This window comes from Rhineura floridana, chromosome 19 (assembly GCF_030035675.1).
Source record: "Rhineura floridana isolate rRhiFlo1 chromosome 19, rRhiFlo1.hap2, whole genome shotgun sequence".
Classification (NCBI taxonomy): domain Eukaryota; kingdom Metazoa; phylum Chordata; class Lepidosauria; order Squamata; family Rhineuridae; genus Rhineura; species Rhineura floridana.
The window spans coordinates 3,676,956-3,686,181 of NC_084498.1; the positions used below are offsets into that span (position 1 = coordinate 3,676,956).

The following is a 9,226-nucleotide window of genomic DNA, read 5'->3' on the forward strand; positions in this document are numbered from 1 at the left end:
GATTCATAGGGTCGCCATAAGTTGTAATCGACTTGAAGGCACATAACAACAATAATGCTCCCTCAAAGCTGCACCCTCTTTTAAGATTATAGAGAATAATCTGGCCAGGCTTGAATACTGTATTCTGCTTCTCTTGTCACTGTCACCATTTGGCTGTCTTTCTTCACTGTCAGAGACATTGCTTGAATTATTGAATTCAGTGTCTACATACATTTATTTCCTGCTGCTACCACACTGCTTGATGATGTAGATAGGATGCTACTCTCAGGATTCACTGTCTCTTCTTCTGCAGTTACTCTCCACAACTTGGATGTTTGAAGTAGGAACTAAGAGGAATGCTTTTCACTCTGACCTTTTAGTTTGCATAATGAAGGCGTTGAAATCTTAGATGGATATTTCCAAACTTAGTTGATGAATGGAAATTAAATTGAGCAAGTGGAATTTTAAATGAGAAGCTGATGCGAGACCTATGTGTTTTGTTTTACAACAAATTATGGCATCATGTTCTCCTTATACCCTCTTCGCTAAGAATGTGGCTTTCTTGCTTCTCTTGATGCTTGATCCTGTGAGCCATTTTGGCTTGTGTTCCTGGACAAAGCCGGCAGGCAGGAATCTGTCTTTTACGTTGTTCCTAGCTAGCATGAGGGTCTTCCAGTTGGAGAGCTCGGGGCACGTTAAGAGAGGCAGAATGAGGCTCCCTTCCTCAGAAGGCATTCAAATGGAAAAGTCTCATGGGGTGGAGCAAATCTGTGTCAAACGACTGCGAGTGGAGCAAACAATTCCCCTTCCTGCTTTGTAGCTCAGCTGACAACCCTTAGCCAATCAGGTGGAGCATCATGCGTCAGAGGAAACTGTAAGATGGAACATATGCAAAATTCCATGCAGCGGAGCACTGTGGGAGTAGAAACAGGGTGCCATTTGGGGGTGCATAGGCATCCCCAGACATCGCTCAACCAAGTCAGACTTTGGCAGGGCTGCTGTGATGCTTGTCCGAGAGGAAGAGAGGGGGCTGAGCTGCGGTCACCATGTCTTGAGAAGCAGGGTGCATGAGGGGCAAGGAGGCTCCTGTGCAGTTCCAACTCATACTTACCTGGCAGGGGAGACACCATGATCATGAAGGTGGTTTTCCCAGGGTGAGGCTCATCCATTGCACTGCGGGTGTGCTGACCCCTGCGATTTCCCCAAATGCGGGAAACTCGACTGCATAATTTGTGGTAGTGGGGGACTGCGTTCGCGCTTTCCCCTGATCTTTCTGGTGAAAAAGCAGATAAATGTCTTTCTTTCCATTTCAGTCTTCTCTAGAGAGTGAGTGAAGTTTTACTTACCTGCGTTCATTTCTGTTCAGATGTCGTGTGGCATGTTAACACAAGACTTGATTTCTTCCCTTTGCACTTCTCTGCCATGGATGTGCCTTCAAGTCGATTACGACTTATGCCGACCCTATGAATCAGTAACCTCCAACAGCATCTGTTATGAGCCACCCTGTTCAGATCTTGTAAGTTCAGGTCTGTGGCTTCCTTTATGGAATAAATCATGGATATGTATGGGGATTTGGTACTTCTGTATTTTGGATGTGAAAATAAGATCCCCCCCCTCTTGAATTTAAAGGGAGTTATTCCTGATTAAACACTGTAGGAGTTAGTAATTCCCTCAGCAGCAATTAGGCTTCTTTCTTTTGCTGAAATGCAGCTGGAGTGCCATCACTTTCTAAAACTGGCTATTTAGTGGGTCCCTAGATTCAGGAAATTATAAAAGTATCCTCTTTGAACTGCATCATTTTTACAATGAATACCCCACATCACAGCCTGGATCTGTCTGCAGAGGCTAAACTAAAAAAACCCCGAGATTTCATATTTTGTTGCACAAAAACACTAATCCCATGAATCCTCATGGTTCCCCACCCCTAGGAACATGCAATCATGGACTCCGTGTATGCAGGAAAAACACGGATCTGGTGATTTGCTGCACCACCCTGGCAGTGCCATCCAAGGCATGGATCCGTGCATGGTCATGTTATTTTTCACTGGATTCTCTCTTGCCCTCTCACGCCTCCACAGCATCAGAGATCACTTCAGGATCCAAGATTACTGTAAAATCTGCCCCTGTGACTCGGGTGTATGAGGAAGAAGAGGGCAGCTGTTCTGATCATTAGCTCCACACAGTAGTGTAGTGGCAAATTCAGAAGTGCAAGGTTCCTTCATAATAGTCACAGCCATGCTCCCTCAAAGCTGCACCTCTTCTAAGATTAGAGAATAATCTGGCCAGGCTTGAATACTGTTTTCTGCTTCTCTTGTCACTGTCACGATTTGGTTGTCCTTCTTCACTGTCAGAGACATTGCTTCAATTACTGAATTCAGTGTCTACATGTTTATCTCCTGCTGCTACCAAACTGCTTGATGATGTAGATGGGATGCTACCCTCAGGATTCACTGACTCTTCTTCTGCAACTACTCTCCACAACTTGGCTCTCTGAAGTAGGAACTAAGAGGAATGCCTTTCAATCTGATCTTTTAGTTTGGATAGGCGTTGAAATCTTAGATGGATATTTTCAAACTTAGTTGATGTATGGAAATTAAATTGCGCAAGTGGAATTTTAAGTGAGAAGCTGATACGAGACCTATGGGGGTTTTTTTACAATAAATTATGGCATCATGTTCTCCTTATACCCTCTTCACTAAGAATGTGGCTGTCTTGCTTCTCTTGATGCTGTCTTGTGAGCCATTTTGGCTTGTGTTTCTTGACAAAGCCAGCAGGCAGGAATCTGTCTTTTACATTGTTCGTAGCCAGCATGAGGGCCTTCCAGTTGGAAAGCATTTAGAGAGGCAGAATGAGGCTCCCTTCCTCAGAAGGCATTCAAATGGAAAAGTCTCATGCGGTGGAGCAAATCTGTGTCAAAAGACTGTGAGTGGAGCAAACAATTCCCCTTCCTGCTTGTAGCTCAGCTGACAACCCTTAGCCAATCAGGTGGAGCATCATGCGTCAGAGGAAACTGTAAGATGGAACATATGCAAAATTCCATGCAGCGGAGCACTGTGGGAGTAGAAACAGGGTGCCATTTGGGGTGCATAGGCATCCCCAGACATCATTCAACCACGTCGGACTTTGGCAGGGCTGCTGCTATGCTTGTCTGAGAGGAAGACAGGGTGCTGAGCTGTGGTTGCCATGTCTTGAGTTGCAGGGCATGCGAGGGGCAAGGAGGCTCCTGTGCAGTTCCAACTCATACTTACCTGGCAGGGGAGACACCATGATCACGAAGGTGGTTTTCCCAGGGTGAGGCTCATCCATTGCACTGCGGGTGTGCTGACCCCTGCGATTTCCCCAAATGCGGGAAACTCGACTGCATAATTTGTGGTAGTGGGGGACTGCGTTCGCGCTTTCCCCTGATCTTTCTGGTGAAAAAGCAGATAAATGTCTTTCTATTTCGCTCTTGTTTAGAGACTGGGTGAACTGCTTTTTCCTTCTCTGAACATCTGGGTTAACTTCTGTTAAGTTCTGGTGTGTCAATATGCATGGTATGTTCACACAAGACATGATTTCTTTCCTTTGAACTTCCCTGTCCTGGATATGTATGGGGTACCTTTGTATCTTTATGTCAAGATATAAATTTAATATATGCAAATATATGTATAACAGGTGGATTCTTTTTAATTCTGTTATCACCTTCAGGGACACTATCATAAAATGCTTTGATGTTTTTAACAAACTATATTTATAAATAAATAAATAAAATACAGTTGGGTGTTTCCAAAAGCATTGTGTGAGGCTTATTTTGTGTGGTGCAGGTTTGGTGTAATGGGGAGCTGGATGGGCCCCGCTGGTATTTTGTTAAGGTTTTCCAAGTTCAAATGACCAAGGAGCAACAGCATGAAATGTTTTGGTGTGAGGAACAGCAGAGGGAGGGGGCATTTCAGGATCTTTATTGGGGCATTCCCTGGACGTAATGTGATCGTTTATACTTGTCAAGAATAGCTAACTTTAAGTTAAAGTTGGTCAAGCTAAAATGGTTCAACCAGAGGGAATTCTGGGAGCTTGTTGATCTCTGGGATACTCTGCTGGAGAAGTCCAACGCTTCAGTGCCAGACAGGCAATTTACAAATGTCAAGAAGATGCAACTAAACCATATCTGTTACCTCTTATCTGCTTCCTGAGATCAAAGTCAGGGAGAATGGGTATTGCAGATCAGGACCCCTGGGTGGGACTGTCTAGCCCCCCTTATCTTCAAAGAAGGTGATCATGGAAGGGGCGCCTAGGATGGCTAATTGGCTCTCCTTGCAGTTGCCAGCTGAACTCCATAAAAATGAAGGGTGATCCTTCAGTTAGTTGTTCCTGTTTCCGTTTCCTAATTTCAACTTCTTGACCTGCCTGACTTGCAGTTACACTGTTGGGGAACCAAGCGTTGCTGAAGTGAGTATGGATAGGTTGTAGGTTTGTTATTTGCTATTGTCTGTTTGAATCTCTCACTATTGTTATGCCAGTGTAACTCTTGTAGCCCGGTTGAGGGCAATTAGCTTTTAAGGAAACAGATGCTGCTTTTTTTTTGTATGTACCTTTCTTTTAAATAAACTACCCTTTTATTAATGGTGTGTATTGCTTGGGGCTAATGACTCTAAAATTCAGTCCTCGATCGCTGGATGCTACTGACTACTGTTGATTAGGGTGGATTAATGCCCTAGAGCAGAGGATGTAACAAAAGGTCTGCTCTAGGATCTCAGTTAGCGCTCTGAGGTCCCCTTCCTCAGAGTAGGAAGCTAAGAAAGGGGTGGTGGCAGTTTCTACTGTAAACCTAATCCTGAAAGAGGGAGAGGTTGCCTGGGAAGCAGCGACCCAAGGACTTGGGACTGTTCTCAGAAGCAGGGGTGCTGAGGTCAAGGGACCCCAGGGGGGCAATCTTTGACAATACAGCAGGGCCCCGCTCATAGGCAGGTTCCATTCCGGACTGCCGCTGCAAAGCGAAATCCACTGCAAAGCGGAACACATTGACTAACATTGACAAAAATGGTGCCTGAAAAATGCCGTAAAACCAGAACAAGCGCCATAGGAGCATGGCCTTTCTGCAATTGACAACCACTGTATCGGTGGAACGCTGCAAAGCGGAGTGCCGCAAAGCGGGGCCCTACTGTACTAACAACAACACTTTTAACATCAACTTTTAATACTAGGGCTGCAAGCCTTGTGGACAATTCCTAACAAGTCCCACTGAACAGCTTTCAAGTAAACCTGTTACAGGACTGACCTATGTTCATATTTCTTAGCACAGACCTGATGAGCACATGATGCTTAAATTGCAACATAATACGAAGAGCTATGAAGCCATTCCCAAACTGAGATGACTTGATGTCCTTTGCTGATTTGATATTAATTATATAATTTCTAATTTTATCTTCCTTATGAGCTTTCTTTTAAAAGCTGGATATGCAGGGAGCCTTGCACAGAAGGCATGTGTGAGGGGAGCTCCTTGCTTCCTCTGGCTGTCTGGTTGTGGAAATGCGGAGTATGCATTTCACACTCGGGTCTGCATGCAGACTTGTGCACAGGAGAGCACTGGAGGGAGGGGCAGAAACAGGTGAAAAATTTGGAAAGTGGGAAAAGAAAACCTGTTTAAGAGCTCGGTCAGCTGGTTTCAGTGTGATAGGATTGGCACTGGATCTTTTTCTCAATGTTGGAGGCTCCAATCTCTGTATCTTAAAGATCAGAAGTGCACGAGGGACAAGGAGGCATGTATGCAGTTTCAAACAACATTTATCTGGCAGGGGAGATTACCAGGATCATGAAGGTGGTTTTACCAAGGTGAGGCTCATCCGCTGCATTCTGGGTGTTGCTTCTCCCTTGGATTTCTCCTAATGTAAGAAACTGACTACATATTTTGCATCAGTGGGGTACTGTGTTCACGATTTCCCCTACTTCTTTTAGTTCAAAGATAGAAAACTCATTTTTAATACTTGCAAGTTTGAAGAGATAACTATTACATTAAGGTGCTTTTCATTTCCAAATGAGCCTCATAACATTCATTTCGTTTTTCTTCTTAGTAGATGTGTTTAGCATTGTACTGTTATTTTAGCAGCAATCGGGTCTTTCTTCATCATCATCACCATATTTATTAGTTGTTTGATACCCAAAGGTATCAGATATATCATACTCTAAGAACAAAACCATAAAACAACAGCAGCAACCCTATGCAGCCACAGGACGTTTTGACAGCATACTAATAACAGACAACATCATTTCAGTCTATCAGATGCCTGGGGAAAAAGGTACATCTTTATCTGGTGCCAAAAGGATGTCAATGAAGGTGCCAGGCAGACCTCACTGGGGAGTCACAACTGAAAAGGCCTTCTCCCTTGTCACCACCCTCCAAGCCTCCCCTAGAGGGGGGACCTGGGGAAGGGCCTCAGAAGATATAAAGGTCTGGGTAGGGTTCATCTTAGGAGAGGCATTCCAGAAGATATTGGATTCCTGAACCACAAAACCTTTTAAAGATTAAAATCAGCACTTTGAATTGGGCTCAGAAGTGTACAGGCAGCCAGTGTAAGTGGAACAGGATTGGTGTTATATGGTTTGTTTGTCATGAACCTGTCAACAATTGGGCAGCTGCATTCTGCACTAATTGAAGCTTCCAAACTGTTTCCAAAGACAGCTCCAGTAAAGTGCATTGCAATAATCTAACTTTGAGGTTACCAGAGCATAGATTACTGTAGCTAGCTTATCCCTGTCAAGATAGGTTCATAGGTGGGCCACCCAGCCTAAGCTGGTGATAGGCACTCCACGTCAGCGAGGCCAGCAACAGACCCAGGAGAACCCCCAAGCTACAAACCAGCTCCTTCAGAGGGAGTATGACCCTGTTTAGAGCAGCTTGCACCACCACTCACTGGTCAATCACCCACCAACAGCATCTCAGTCTTGTCTGGATTAAGTTTCAGTTCATTGGCTGTCATCCAGGCTATTATTGCAACCAAACACTGATTCAACACATCCACTGCTTCATCTGCAGAAGACAAAAATGAGAAATAGAGTTGTGTGTCATCAGCACACTGATGACAACATACTCCAGAACTCCACATGGCTCCGCTCAGCCATTTCATATAGATGTTAAACACCATGGGAGACAGAAGCGACCCCTGCGGGACCCCATACTGGAAAATCCACGGAGCCAAGCAGCACTCCCCAAAAACCACCTTCTGGGCCATCCATCCAAGTAAGAACAGAACCACCACAATGCAGTGGCCCCAACACCCAACTCAGACAGGAGGATACCAAGGTCGATGGCATCGAAAGCTGCTGGAAGATCAAGGAGGAAATATCCTTGAGCTATATAGTTCACTTAATGTGCTCTAACTGTGCGGAATAAACAGTTCCTAGAAGCTATTTGTTCCCTTTGCCTTCTGAGGTTGGAAATTCACCTTCAAATCCCTTGCTGAGCCCTGAACCTTATTGACTTGAACTCTCCCCTACTTCAAGTTGAACTTTTTTTTTTGCAGGTCCTGTGAGATTAATGAGAAAAAAATTATTGCACTTTGCATAAGGCAAAGGAGTAATGGTTTTCAAACTTTCAGTGATTAATTTTTAGCACACAAAAAGCAAAGGTACTTTTGTTGGTCCATAAAAGCAAACCTCCAGAGACCACAATTGGGTACTACCATTATTAAAAGTAACAAACCTTTTATGTGTGATATTTTGGTTCGCCTTAATAAGAGTGTCACCCAATTGGGAATTTGGAGTAATTTTTAGCAGTATTTTAGAACAGATTTCTCTTAGTCATTACTGAAGTGGGATTGCAACTCTGTAAGGAGTTGTGGCAAGGAAAGAAAACTGCCAAGGCTGTAATGTAAATCTGTGGCCTTTGCAATCGTGTAAAGCCATGGTTCCCAAACATTTTACACACGGACAGCTTGAAACTTGGTGAGGGTTTTCGCAAACCACTTACGATGCAATCCGACTTGCATTTACGCTGGGCTGAGGGGACCTGGATGTGGCGGATCTCCAGCTGAGCTGGCTGGGTCCCTCAGCCTGGCTTAGCCAAGACTGGAGCAGCAAGTGGAGCCAGTGTAAGCTAGCGTAAGGGCCGTGTTGAGAGTGTGTCCGGGGAGGGGCCAAGGTGAGGAGACTTAGGCCGCATCTAACTTGTGTTTGGAGCACTCCTGCAGATCCCAATCCAGGGAAAAGTTACACTGGGAAAAAGGTCGGTCTAAGAAAATAATTGCAATAGAAGTCAATAGAGAGGGCTTACTCCCCAGTAGGGATATTTGGGAGAGCAGGCTTTTACTTTCTGGTACCTGCACACAGCTCCCGGCTGAGTCAGCATTCAGCCAACCCAGAGGCTCCTGAATGGTGACTGGATGCAGCGGAACTTTACGCCGGCTTCGCTCGCTCCAGCACAACTTGTGCCGGCTTCCGCTGAGTTGGATTGCTCTGCCCAATCTTTTTTCTGCCTGTTGTAGCGATTGTAATGTGCTGTACTAGGTCTTGTGTTTTTTATTGCTTCTTTTATTTTTTATCTTTTCTACTTATTTATAACAGTATTTCTACACTGCCGTATCATAAAATCTCAGGGCAGTTGAATTCCATAGTATTCAAACCATAACACATATATATAAAATAAGAAATAATAACAGCAATAAAAATACATTTAAAATCCAATATAAATATTTTGCGTGAGGGATGTGCCAGCTTTTGCTTTCAACTACGAATCTGCAGACATGCCAGAAACTACTCGAGGGAAGCTCGAGGACTACCAGTGCTCCACAGGCTACTGTTCAGCAACCCCTGATGTAAGGCACTCTGGTTGCCCCAATTCTGAACAGCTAAAAAAAAGATGAAGTAAAGGAGAATCAAACCAGCCAGGGGGCTGGGGCATCCTCTGGGTTCAAATCCCCACTCTGCCAAGAAGCTCACTGGATGACCTACTTGGGCCAGTCACTGTCTCTCAGCCCAACCTACCTCTAGGTACGGGTGAGAATTTTGATTCAGTTTGCATTTGAAGCCGAATCAATCAAATTCACTCTTTCCGAAACCATATGCCATCCTTCACAATTCAGCTTATACAAATTTTGCGACGGCAGTTTGCCAACCAATGTTTACACAAACGGATGTGCTAGGGTAAAGTGTACATAAAAATGAATAAATGAGTGAAAATAACATGCAAAAATGCATTTTATTTATTAAATTTATACGCCACCCTTCCTCACAGAAGGAGTTCAGGGCAGCAAACAAAAACACTCTAAAACATGTT

General features: G+C 44.4%; 3 non-coding genes across 3 annotated transcripts; all 3 read left to right on the forward strand.

The window, feature by feature from the left end:
- Positions 1 to 1,082: 1,082 nt before the first annotated feature.
- On the forward strand, positions 1,083 to 1,246 carry LOC133373561 (U1 spliceosomal RNA). Its single transcript, XR_009759694.1, has one exon. It is a non-coding gene; the product is annotated as a U1 spliceosomal RNA (small nuclear RNA).
- A 1,973-nt stretch (positions 1,247 to 3,219) lies between these two features.
- Positions 3,220 to 3,383, forward strand: LOC133373570 (U1 spliceosomal RNA). Its single transcript, XR_009759701.1, has one exon. It is a non-coding gene; the product is annotated as a U1 spliceosomal RNA (small nuclear RNA).
- A 2,352-nt stretch (positions 3,384 to 5,735) lies between these two features.
- On the forward strand, positions 5,736 to 5,900 carry LOC133373576 (U1 spliceosomal RNA). Its single transcript, XR_009759705.1, has one exon. It is a non-coding gene; the product is annotated as a U1 spliceosomal RNA (small nuclear RNA).
- Positions 5,901 to 9,226: the final 3,326 nt, after the last annotated feature.